Genomic DNA, 12,329 nt, shown 5'->3' on the forward strand with positions numbered 1-12,329 from the left:
GGCCAACAGGCACATGAAAAGATGTTCAGCGTCGCTCCTTATCAGGGAAATACAAATCAAAACCACACTCAGGTATCACCTCACGCCAGTCAGAGTGGCCAAAATGAACAAATCAGGAGACTCTAGATGCTGGAGAGGATGTGGAGAAACGGGTACCCTCTTGCACTGTTGGTGGGAATGCAAATTGGTGCAGCCGCTCTGGAAAGCAGTGTGGAGGTTCCTCAGAAAATTAAAAATAGACCTACCCTATGACCCAGCAATAGCACTGCTAGGAATTTATCCAAGGGATACAGGAGTACTGAGGCATAGGGCCACTTGTACCCCAATGTTCATAGCAGCACTCTCAACAATAGCCAAATTATGGAAAGAGCCTAAATGTCCATCAACTGATGAATGGATAAAGAAATTGTGGTTTATATACACAATGGAATATTACGTGGCAATGAGAAAACATGAAATATGGCCTTTTGTAGCAACGTGGATGGAACTGGAGAGTGTGATGCTAAGTGAAATAAGCCATACAGAGAAAGACAGATACCATATGGTTTCACTCTTATGTGGATCCTGAGAAACTTAACAGGAACCCATGGGGGAGGGGAAGGAAAAAAAAAAGAGGTTAGAATGGGAGAGATCCAAAGCATAAGAGACTTTTAAAAACTGAGAACAAACTGAGGGTTGATGGGGGGTGGGAGGGAGGAGAGGGTGGGTGATGGGTATTGAGGAGGGCACCTTTTGGGATGAGCACTGGGTGTTGTATGGAAACCAATTTGTCAATAAATTTCAGAAAAATAAAAAAGAAAACTATTTACAAAAATTCTGCAACTAATACTCTCATTGGTAAGAAACTGAATGCTTTTAGAATTTGGAACTGAAAATATTATAATAACACAAAAATAAGAAATACTTAGATATACATCTAACAAATTATGCAAAAGAACCATATACAGAAAACTGTAAATCTCTGGTAAATATCCAAAAAGATCCAAATAAATTAAGGTGTATTCCATGTTTAAAAGACTTAATACATTAAGATGTCAATTCTCCCGTTTGATCTACTGATTCAACAAAATTCCAACCTAAATCCAAGATTGATTTCTGTTTTATGAGTGTCAGCAAACTAATTTTAAGCTTATACGGAAAGATGAGGAACTGAGAAAAGAACAAATTTGAAGGATTGACACTGCTTGACCAAGACTTACAAAAAGCTACAGTAACTAAGATAGTATGGTATTCGGGATAGGATGGTATAATCTGGGAACAGAATAAACATATAGATCAGTGGGACAGTATAGAGATACACAGATATAGTCACCTAATTTTTAACAGAGGTGCACAGATACTCAGCAGGGAAAGGGTAGTCTTTTCAACAAACACTGCAAACTCATTTTTAGTTTTGAAAAAAAAATAAGCGTAAACACTGACCCACAAAAATTTACTCAAAATGGATCATAGACCTAAATGGAAAATGGAAAAATATAAAAAGTCAAGAAGCAAACAGGGAAAAATACATATGACTTTATAGGTTTTGTGATGAAATCATAGAATACCAAAAAAGCATGATGAAGGAAAAATTCATGAATTGAACTTTAATAGAATTAAAAACTTTGTTCTTTGAAATGTTCTATTAAGAGAATGAAAATACAAGCTAAAGACTGGGAGATAGTATTTATTTATTTATTTATTTATAGTGGAGGAGGGGCAGAGGCAAAGAGAGAGAGAGGGGGAGAGAAAATCCCAAGCAGACTCCATGCTCGCAGCACAGAGCCAGACATGGGGCTCAAACTCACAAACCGTGAGATATTGACCTGAGCTGAAATCAAGAGTCATTGGGTGCTTAACGGATGGAACCACCCAGGTGCCCATGGGAGATAATATTTTCAAACCACATATCTGACTTGTAACCATAATATACAAAGAATTTTTAAAACTCAACTGATCTTTAAAGCTCAACTCAATGAAAATCTGGAAAAGAGATCTAAAATATCTCAAGCAAGAAGATGTACAGATGGCAAACAAGCAGTTGAAAAACAGTTCAACATTATTTCTCATCTGTAAACAGCAGTGGACTATTCCTACACATGTATTATAATAGTTACAATTAAAAACAACTCATATGATTTTTGTCTTCTCTGGCTTAGTTTGCATAGCATAATATACTCTCTAGCTCCATCCACATCATTGTAAATGGCAAGATTTCATTTTTTTGTGGCTGACTCATATTCCATTATCAGTCAGTGGACATTTGGGCTCTTTCCATAATTTGGCTGTTGTTGATAATGCTGCTATAATCATTAGAGTGCACATGACCATTTCGAATAAGTATTTTTGTATTCCTTGAGTAAATACCTAGTAGTGCAATTGCTGGGTCATAGGGTAGTTCTATTTTTAACTTTCTGGGGAACCTCCATACTCTCTTTGAGAGTGGCTGCTCCAGTTTGCATTCTAACTAACAGTGTAAGAAGGTCCCCCTTTCTCTGCTTACTCACCAATATTTGTTTCCTGTGCTGTTAATTTTAGCCATTCTGATAGGTATGAGGTTTTCTCTCATTGTAGTGTTGATTTGTATTTCCCTGATGATGAGTGATGTTAAGCATCTTTTCATGTGTCTGTTAGCCATCTGGATGTCTTCTTTGGAAAAATATCTATTCATGTATTCTTCCCATTTTTAAACTGGATTATTTGTTTTTTGAGTGTTGAGTTTAATAAGTTCTTTACATATTCTGGATACTAACCCTTTATCAGTTGTGTCATTTGCAAACATCTTCTCCCACTCTGAAGGTTGCCTTTTAGTTTTGTTGATTGTTTCCTTCACCATACATAAGCTTTTTATTTTGATGATGTCTCCATAGTTTATTTTTCTTTTGTTTCCCTTGCCTCCAGAGATGTATCTAGTGATAAATTGCTACAGCCAATGTCAAATAGGTTACTATCTGTGCTCTCCTCTAGGATTTTGATGGTTTTCTATCTCACATTTAGGTCTTTCATCCATTTTGAATGTATTTTTGTGTATATGTGGAATTTAGGAAACAAAACAAATGATCATGGGGAAAAAAGAGAAAGGAAAGCCAAGAAACAGACTCTTAACTATAGAAAACAAACTGATGGTTACTAGAGGGGAGGTGGGGTTAAAGTGAGTACTCCCTTCCAAGTGCACCTGGTACATTCACCAAATAGATTCAATAAAGTTAAAGGGTTGAAATAATGCAAAGTATCTTATCTGCCTACAGTGAAATTAAATCAGAAATTGGTAACAGTAAGAGGGGAGCCAAGATGGCAGAACAGCATGGAAGTTTTTGTGTGTCTCATGGCCATGAAATACAGCCAGACCAACACTAAACCATCCTGCACACCTAGAAAACTGATCTGAGGATTAACACAACAATCTGCACAACCTGAACCACAGAATTCAGCAGGTACACAGCATAGAGAGCTGAACTTAGGGAGCAAGAAGTCGCAAAAAGTAGGGAACAGCTTTTGAGGGTGGAGAGAGGACAGAGACTGGGAGGGGGGGGAGAATATGTGAAAACACCCCTCCCCAGAAGCAGCTGGAGAGAAAGTGGAAAATTGGAAACAGATGCACGGACTAAACTAAAATGGGAGAAAGGAGAAAGAAGAGGGTTTAAATTCCATTAAGACTGTAAACAAGGGGAGCACAAAGGCTGTAACTCCTCAGCTCAATACCTGGTGGTGCTCTGGTGGGAAGGGCGAATCCTAGGAACAGAGTGGGGTCCTGGAGATTCTCAGGCCACATGGGGAAAAGCAGTTCCACTGCTGGAAAGACATTTGGTAGAGACTGTTGAAGCCACCTTGTCCCAGCAGACCCCAGAAGGCAGCCACATTCTCTGGTGCTGGGACAAGGTCGTTAAGGGTGAAGCCTGGTGCCAGATGTGTGTTGAGATTTTCCATAATCCCTGAGACGCTGCTGCTACACTGTCTCACAAACATTTTCTGGGATGGGCTGGCACCTGGCCGCAATCTCAGGGCACCAGTAGCAACAGGCACTGGCAACCCAGTGGGTGTACCTGGGTGCAGCCAATATTCGGCCATTGCTCATTCAGCCATTGCTAGGTGAGACCCTCCTGCAGAGGGGCAGAACGGGTCAAAGCCGCAGTCCTTCAGAAGTAAGAGGCTGGGGAAAACAGCCCCACCTTAGACAAAACTTAGGAGAGAGGTGCTGCCTAGAGCCTGGTCACGGAGAGTGAAGAAGTGGGGAGTGGACAAGAGCTGAAGACAGAGGACGGGGTGCGTGATTGCTGATCTGGGAGAATAGACTGGGTAGCTGAGTGGTGCCATTTGAACCGCTCCCATGCATGGGCATACGCACCTACAAGCCCCACAACAATCCACCTCAGTAGACTAGCAGCACCATCTAGTGGAGAGTGGAGCTGTTACACTGAGGCCTGCCCAACTGGGCCAACTTCACTCTTCAAGAACACAAGTCTCACTGCCGTCTAAATTTATGGAATATAAAGAGCTACATAGACTGACTATTAGGGGAAAATGAAGCAATTTGAGTCCTACTTCAATCTGTTAGCAGGTTCATCTATTCAATTTTTTTTCTTTTTCCTTTTCTTCTTTTACAATTCTTTTCTTTTTCTTGAATACAGAAAGAAAAAATTTATTTTTATTTTCAATTTTTATTAAAAATATCTTTAATTTTTATTACTATATTTTTTACTTTTGTATACATTTTTTCAAATTCTACTTTACTTCCATCATTGTATTCTAGTCTACTTCAGTGTACTCAGCTTTTCAAATTTAGAAACAATTTCTTTTTTTCTTTCTTAGTTTTTATTTCTTTTCATTTTCTTGAATGCAGAAAAACTTCATTTTTACTTTCAATTTCTATTGAAAGTATTTTTATTTAATCTTTATTGCTATATTTTTGCTGTTATGTAAATTTTTTCAAATTCTATTCTACTTCCATCATTTGATTTTAGTCTACTACACTGTATTCACTTTTTCAAATTTTCAAACGATTTTTTCTTTTTTTTCTCTTTTTCATTTCTTTTTTCTTAAACACAGAAAATGAAAAATATCATGTTTATTTTCAATTTTTATTAAAAATATTTTTCTTTATTTGTTTTCTACTATATCTTCACTTTTGGGTATATTTTTTTAAATTCTATTTTACCCCCATCATCTCATTTTAGTCTGCTGCAGTGTATTCATTCTTTCAAATTTCAAACGATTTCCTTTTTTTAGTCCCCAACCCCATTTTTTTTTTACTCTAATCTGTCAAACCACTTTCAAAACCCAGACCAAAACACACCTAGGATCTAGCATCATCTATTCAATTTTTGTGTTTGTGTGTTTTTAATTTTTAATTTTAATATTTTTTTAATTTTAATATATTTTAATTTCAAGTTTTATACTTCATTAATTCATTTTCTCCCTTCAAAATGACAAAACGAAGGAATTCACCCCAAAAGAAAGAGCACAAAGAGACAATAGCCAGGGAAATAACCAATACAGATACAAGCAAGATGTCTGAGCCAGAATTTAGAATCACAATAATACGAATACTAGTTGGAGTTGAAATATATTAGAATCCCTTTCTGAAGAGATAAAAGAAGTAAAAAAAATAGCCAGAATGAAATTAAAAATGCTATAACTGAGCTGCAATCACGGATGGATGCAGCAGTGGCAAGGATGGAGGAGGCAGAACAGAGAATCAGCGATATAGAGGACAAATTTATAGAGAATAACAAAGCAGAAAAAAAGAGGGAGATTAAGGCAAAAGAGCACGATTTAAGAAATAGAGAAATCAGTGACTCATTAAAAAGGCACAACATCAGAATCATAGGGGTTCCAGAAGAGACAGAGAAAGAAACAGGGTTAGAAGGGTTATGTGAGCAAATCATAGCAGAAAATTTTCCTAACCTGGGAAAGACACAGAAATCAAAATACAGGAAGCACAGAGAACCCCCATTAGATTCAACAAAAACCGACCACCAGCAAGGCATATCATAGTCAAATTCACAAAATCCTCAGATAAGGAGAGAATCATGAAAACAGCAAGGGAAAAAAGTCCCTAACCTACAAAGGAAGACAGATCAGGATTGCAGCAGATTTACCACAGAAATTTGACAGGCCAGAAAGAAGTGACAGGATATATTCAATGTGCTGAGTCAGAAAAATATGCAGCCAAGAATCCAGCAAGATTATCATTCAAAATAGAAGGAGAGGAAAAAAGTTTCCCAAACAAAAATTAAAACAGTTTGTGACCACTAAACCAGCCCTGCAAGAAATTTTAAGGGGGACTCCCTGAGGGGAGAAAAGATGAAAATATAAATACACACACACACACACACACACAAATAAATAAATACAAAAAGCAAGAAAAATTAGAAAGGACCAGAGAACACCGCCAGAAACTCCAACTCTACAAGCAACATAATGGCAATAAATTCGTATCTTTCAGTATTCACTCTAAACATTAATGGACTCAATCCTATAATCAAAAGACATAGGGTAACAGAATGGATAAGAAAACAATATCCATCTATATGCTGTTTACAAGACCCACTTTAGACCTAGAGACACCTTCAGATTGAAAGTACAGGGATGTTGAACCATTTATCATGTTAATGGTCAACAAAAGAAAGCCGGAGTAGCCATACTTATATCAGAAAGTCTAGACTTTAAAGACTGTATCAATAGATGCAGAAGGGCATTATATCATAATCAAGAGGTCTATCCACCAAGAAGACCTAACAATTGTAAACATTTATGTGCTAAATGTGGGAGTACCCAAATATATAAATCAGTTAATCACAAACATAAAGAAACTCATTAACAGTAATACCATAATAGTGGGAGATTCAGAACCCCACTCACAGCAATGGACAGATCATCTAGTCAAAAAATCAACAAGGAAACAATGGCTTTGAATGACACACTGGACCAGATGGACTTAAAAGATATATTCAGAACATTTCATCCTATAGCAGCAGAATATACATACTTCTCCAGTGCACATGAAATGTTCTCCAGAATAGACCATATACTGGGACACAAATCAGCCCTAAGCAAGTACAAAAATATCGAGATCATACCATGCATATTTTCAGATCACAACATTATGAAACTTGAAATCAACCACAAAAAAAAAATTTGGAAAGGTAACAAATACTTGGAGACTGAAAAACATCCTACTAAACAATGAATGGGCTAACCAAACAGTTAAAGAGGAAATTAAAAGTATATGGAATTCAATGAAAATGAAAACACAAAAACCCAAAACCTCTGGGACGCAGCAAAGGCAGTCATAAGAAGAAAGTATATAGCAATCCAGGCTTTCTTAAAGAAGGAGGAAAGATCTCAGATACACAACCTAACCTTATGCCTTAAAGAGCTGGAAAAATAACAGCAAATAAAACCCCAAACCAGCAGAAGACAGGAAATAATAAAAATTAGTGCAGAAATTAATGCTATTGAAACCAAAAAAAAAAAAAAATAAAAATAAAATAACCCAGTAGAACAGATCAATGACCAGAAGCTGGTTCTTTGAAAGAATAACAAAATTGATAAACCACTAGACAGTTTGATCAAAAAGAAAAAGACAAGGACCCAATAAATAATATCAAAAATGAAAGAGGAGAGATCACAAACACTACAGAAATAAAAACAAGAGTAAGAGAATATTATGAGCAATTATGCACCAATTAAATGGGCAATCTAGAAGAAATGCACAAATTCCTAAAACATATATACTACCAAAACTGAAACAGGAAGAAATAGAAAATATGAACAGAACCATAACCAGTAAGGAAATAAATGTAGTAATAAAAACTCTCCCAAAAAACAAGAGTCCAGGGCCAGATGGCTTTCCAGGGGAATTCTACCAAACATTTAAGGAAGAGTTAGTTCTTATTCTCCTGAAGCTGTTCCAAAAAATAGAAATGGAAGGAAAACTTCCAAACTCATTCTATGAAGACAGTATTACCTTGATTCCAAATCCAGAGACCCCACTAAAAAGAATAACTATAGACCAATTTCCCTGATGAACATGGCTGCAAAAATCCTCAACAAGATATTAGCCAACCAGATCCAATAATACATTAAAAGAATTATTCACCACGACCAAGTGGGATTTATACCTGGGATGCAGGGCTGGTTCAATATCCACAAAACAATTAACGTGGTTCATCACATCAATAAAAGAAAGGGCAAGAACCATATGATCCTCTCAATAGATGCAGAGAAAGCTTTTGGAAAATACAGCATCCTTTATTGATAAAAACCCTCAAGAAAGTAGGGATAGAAGGATCATAACTCAAGATCATAAAAGCCATATATGAATAACCCAACGCTAATATCATCCTCAATGGGGAAAAACTGAGAGTTTTTCCCCTAAGGTCAGGAACAAGACAAGGATGTCCACCCTTGCCAATGTTATTCAACATAGTATTGGAAGTCTTAGCCTCTGCAATCAGACAACACTATGAAATAAAAGGCATCCAAATTGGCCAGGAAGAGGTCAAACTTTCACTCTTCGCAGATGACACGATATCTTATATGGAAAACCCAAAATATTCCACCAAAAATCTTCTATAATTGATTAATAAATTCAAGAAACTTGCAGGATATAAAATAAATGCACAGAAATCGGTTGCATTCCTATACACCAATAATGAAGCGACAGAAAGAGAAATCAAGTAATAGATCCCATTTACAGTTCACAAAAAACCATAAAATACCTAGGAATAAATCTAACCAAAGAGGTGAAAAATCTATACACTGAAAAGTATAGAAAGCTTATGAAAGAAATTGAAGAATACACAAAGAAATGAAAAAAGATTCCATGTTCCTGGATAGGAAGAATAAATATTGTTAAAATGTCAATACTACCTAAAGCAATGTAAATATTCAATGCAATACCTATCAAAATAACACCAGCGTTCTTCACATAGCTAGAACAAACAAACCTAAAATTTGTATGGAACCAGAAAAGACCCCGAATAGCCAAAGCAATGTTGAATAAGAAAACCAAAGCAGGAGGCATCACAATCCTGGACTTCAAGCTATACTACAAAGCTGTAATCATCAAGACAATATGGTACTGGCACAAGAACAGACCCTCAGATCAATGGAACAGAATAGAGAACCCAGAAATGGACCTACAAATGTATGGCCAACTAACATTTGACAAAGCAGGAAAGAATATCCAATGGAATAAAGACAGTCTCTTCAGCAAGTGGTGCTGGGAAAACTGGACAGCGACATGCAGAAGAATCAACCTGGACAACTTTCTTACACCAGACACAAAAATAAACTCAAAGTGGATGAAAGACCTCAATATAAGACAAGAAGCCATCAAAATCCTTGAGGAGAAAGCAGGCAAAAACCTCTCTGATCTTGCCTGCAGCAACTTCTTACTCAACACGTCTCCAGAGACAAGGGAAACAAAAGCAAAAATGAACTACTGGGACCTCATCAAAATAAAAAGCTCCTGCACAGTGAAGGAAACAATCATCAAAACTAAAAGACAACTGACAGAATGAGAAAAGATATTTGCAAATGACATATCAGATAAAGGGTTAGTATCCAAAATCTATAAAGAACTTGTCACACTCAACACCCTAAATCAAATAATCCAATGAAGAAATAGGTGAAAGACATAGACACTTCTCTAAGGAAGACATCCAGATGGCCAACTGACACAAGAATAAATGCTCAACATCACTCATCATTAGGGAAATACAAACAAAAACCACAATGAGATACCACCTCACACCTGTCAGAATGGCTAACATTAACGACTCAGGCAACAACAGATGTTGGCGAGGACACAGAGAAAGAGGACCTCTTTTGCATTGTTGGTGGCAATGCAAGCTGGTACTGCCACTCTGGAAAACAGTATGGAGGTTCCTCAAAAAACTAAAAATAGATTTACCCTACAACCCAGCAATTGCACTACCAGGCGTTTATCCAAAGGATACAGGTGTGCTGTTTTGAAGGGACACATGCACCCTAATATTTATAGCAGCACTATCAACAATAGCCAAAGTATGGAAAGAGCCCAAATGTCCATCGATGGGTGAATGGATAAAGAAGATGTGGTATATGTATACAATGGAGTACTACTTGGCAATCAAAAAGAGTGAAATCTTGCCATTTGCAACTACATGCATGGAACTGGAGGGTATTATGCTAAGTGAAATTAGTCAGGCAGAGAAAAACAAAAATCATACAACTTCACTCACATGAGGACTTTTTAAAAAATTTTTTAACGTTCATTTATTTTTGAGACAGAGAGACAGAGCATGCACAGGGGAGGGGCAGAGACAGATGGAGACACAGAATCAGAAGCAGGCTCCATGATCTGAGCCATCAGAACAGAGCCTGATGCGGGGCTCGAACTCACGGACCACGAGATCGTGACCTGAGCTAAAGTCGGACACTTAACCAACTAAGCCACCCAGGCGCCCCATCACATGAGGACTTTGAGAGACAAAACAGATGAACATAAGGGAAGGGAAACAAAAATAATAGAAAAACAGAGAGGGGACAAAACAGAAGAGACTCATAAATATGGAGAACAAACTGAGGGTTACTGGAGGGGTTGTGGGAGGGGGGATAGGATAAATGGGTAAGGGGAATTAAGGAATCTACTCCTGAAATCATGGTTGCACTATATGCTAACTAATTTGGATGTAAATTTAAAAAAAATAAAAAATAAAATAAATTTTTAAAAAAATAAACCACAAGAAAAAATTTGGAAAGATAATAAATACTTAGAGATTAAAGACCATCCTATTAAAGAATGAATGAGCACTGGGTGTTCTATGGAAGCCAATTTGACAATAAATTACATTAAAAATGAATAAATGGGCTAACCAAGAAGTTAAAGAGGAAATTAAAAGTACATAGAAGCCAATGATAATGATAATACCATATCCCCACAGCCCAAAACCTCTGGGACCCAGCAAAGGTGGTCATAAGAGGGAAGTATATAGCAACCCAGGCCTTCTTAAAGAAGGAAGAAATCTCTCAGATACACAAACTAAACTTACACCTTAAAGAGCCAGAAAAAGAACAACAAATAAAATCCAAAAGCAACAGAAGACAGGAAATAAAGATTAGAGCAGAAATCAATGCTATCAAAACGAACAAACAAAAACCCCCCAAAAAACAGTAGAACAGATCAATGAAACCAGAAGCTGGTTCTTTGAAAGAATTAACAAAATTTATAAACTCCTAGACAGTTTGATCTAAAAGAAAAAGGAAATTCCCAAATAAATAAAATCAAGAATGAAAGAGAAGATATCACAACCAACACAGCAAAAATACAAACAATAATAAGAGACTATAATGAGCAATTATACTAAAATAAAATGGGAAATCTAGAAGAAATGGACAAATTTCTAGAAACATATAAAATACCAAATTAAAACAGGGAGAAATAGAAAATTTGAACAGATTCATAACCAGTAAAGAAATTGAATTAGCAATCAAAAATCTCTCAAAAAACAAGAGTCCAGGGCCAGATGGCTTTCCAGGGGAATTCTACCAAACATTTAAGGAAGAGCTAACACCTATTCTCTTGAAGTTGTTCCAAAAAATAGAAGTGGAAGGAAAACTTCCAACTCTATGAAGCCAGCATTACCTTGATTCCAAAACCAGACAAAGACCCCATTAAAAAGGAGAACTACAGACAGATTTCCCTGATTAACATGGATGGAAAAATCCTCAACAAGGTATTAGCCAACCGGATCCAAAAATACATTAAAAGAATTATTCACCACGACCAAGTGGGATTTATACCTGGTATGCAGGGCTGATTCAAAATCCACAAAAAAATCCATATGATACATCACATCAATAAAAGAGAGAACAAGAACCACATGATCCTCTCTATAGATTCAGAGAAAGCATTTGACAAAATACAGCATCCTTTCTTGATAAAAACCCTCAAGAAAGTAGGGATAGAAGGATCATGCCTTAAGATTATAAAAGCCATATATGAAAGACCCACTGTTAATGCCATCCTCAATGGGGAAAACCTGAGAGCTCTCCCAAGTTCAGGAACATAACAAGTATGTCCAGTCTTGCCACTGTTATGCAACATAGTATTGGAAGCCTTAGCCTCAGCAATCAATCAATACTAAGAAATAAAAGGCATCCAAATTGGCCAGGAGGAGGTCAAACTTTCACTCTATGCAGATGACACGATACTATATATGGAAAACCCAAAAGATTCCACCAAAAAACTACTAGAACTTATCCATGAATCACCAGTCTCAGGATATAAAACCAATCCACAGAAACTGGTTGCATTCCTATACACCAATAATTAAGTGACAGAAAGAGAAATCAAAGAATAG

Source organism: Prionailurus viverrinus, chromosome B3 (genome assembly GCF_022837055.1).
Source record: "Prionailurus viverrinus isolate Anna chromosome B3, UM_Priviv_1.0, whole genome shotgun sequence".
NCBI lineage: Eukaryota > Metazoa > Chordata > Mammalia > Carnivora > Felidae > Prionailurus > Prionailurus viverrinus.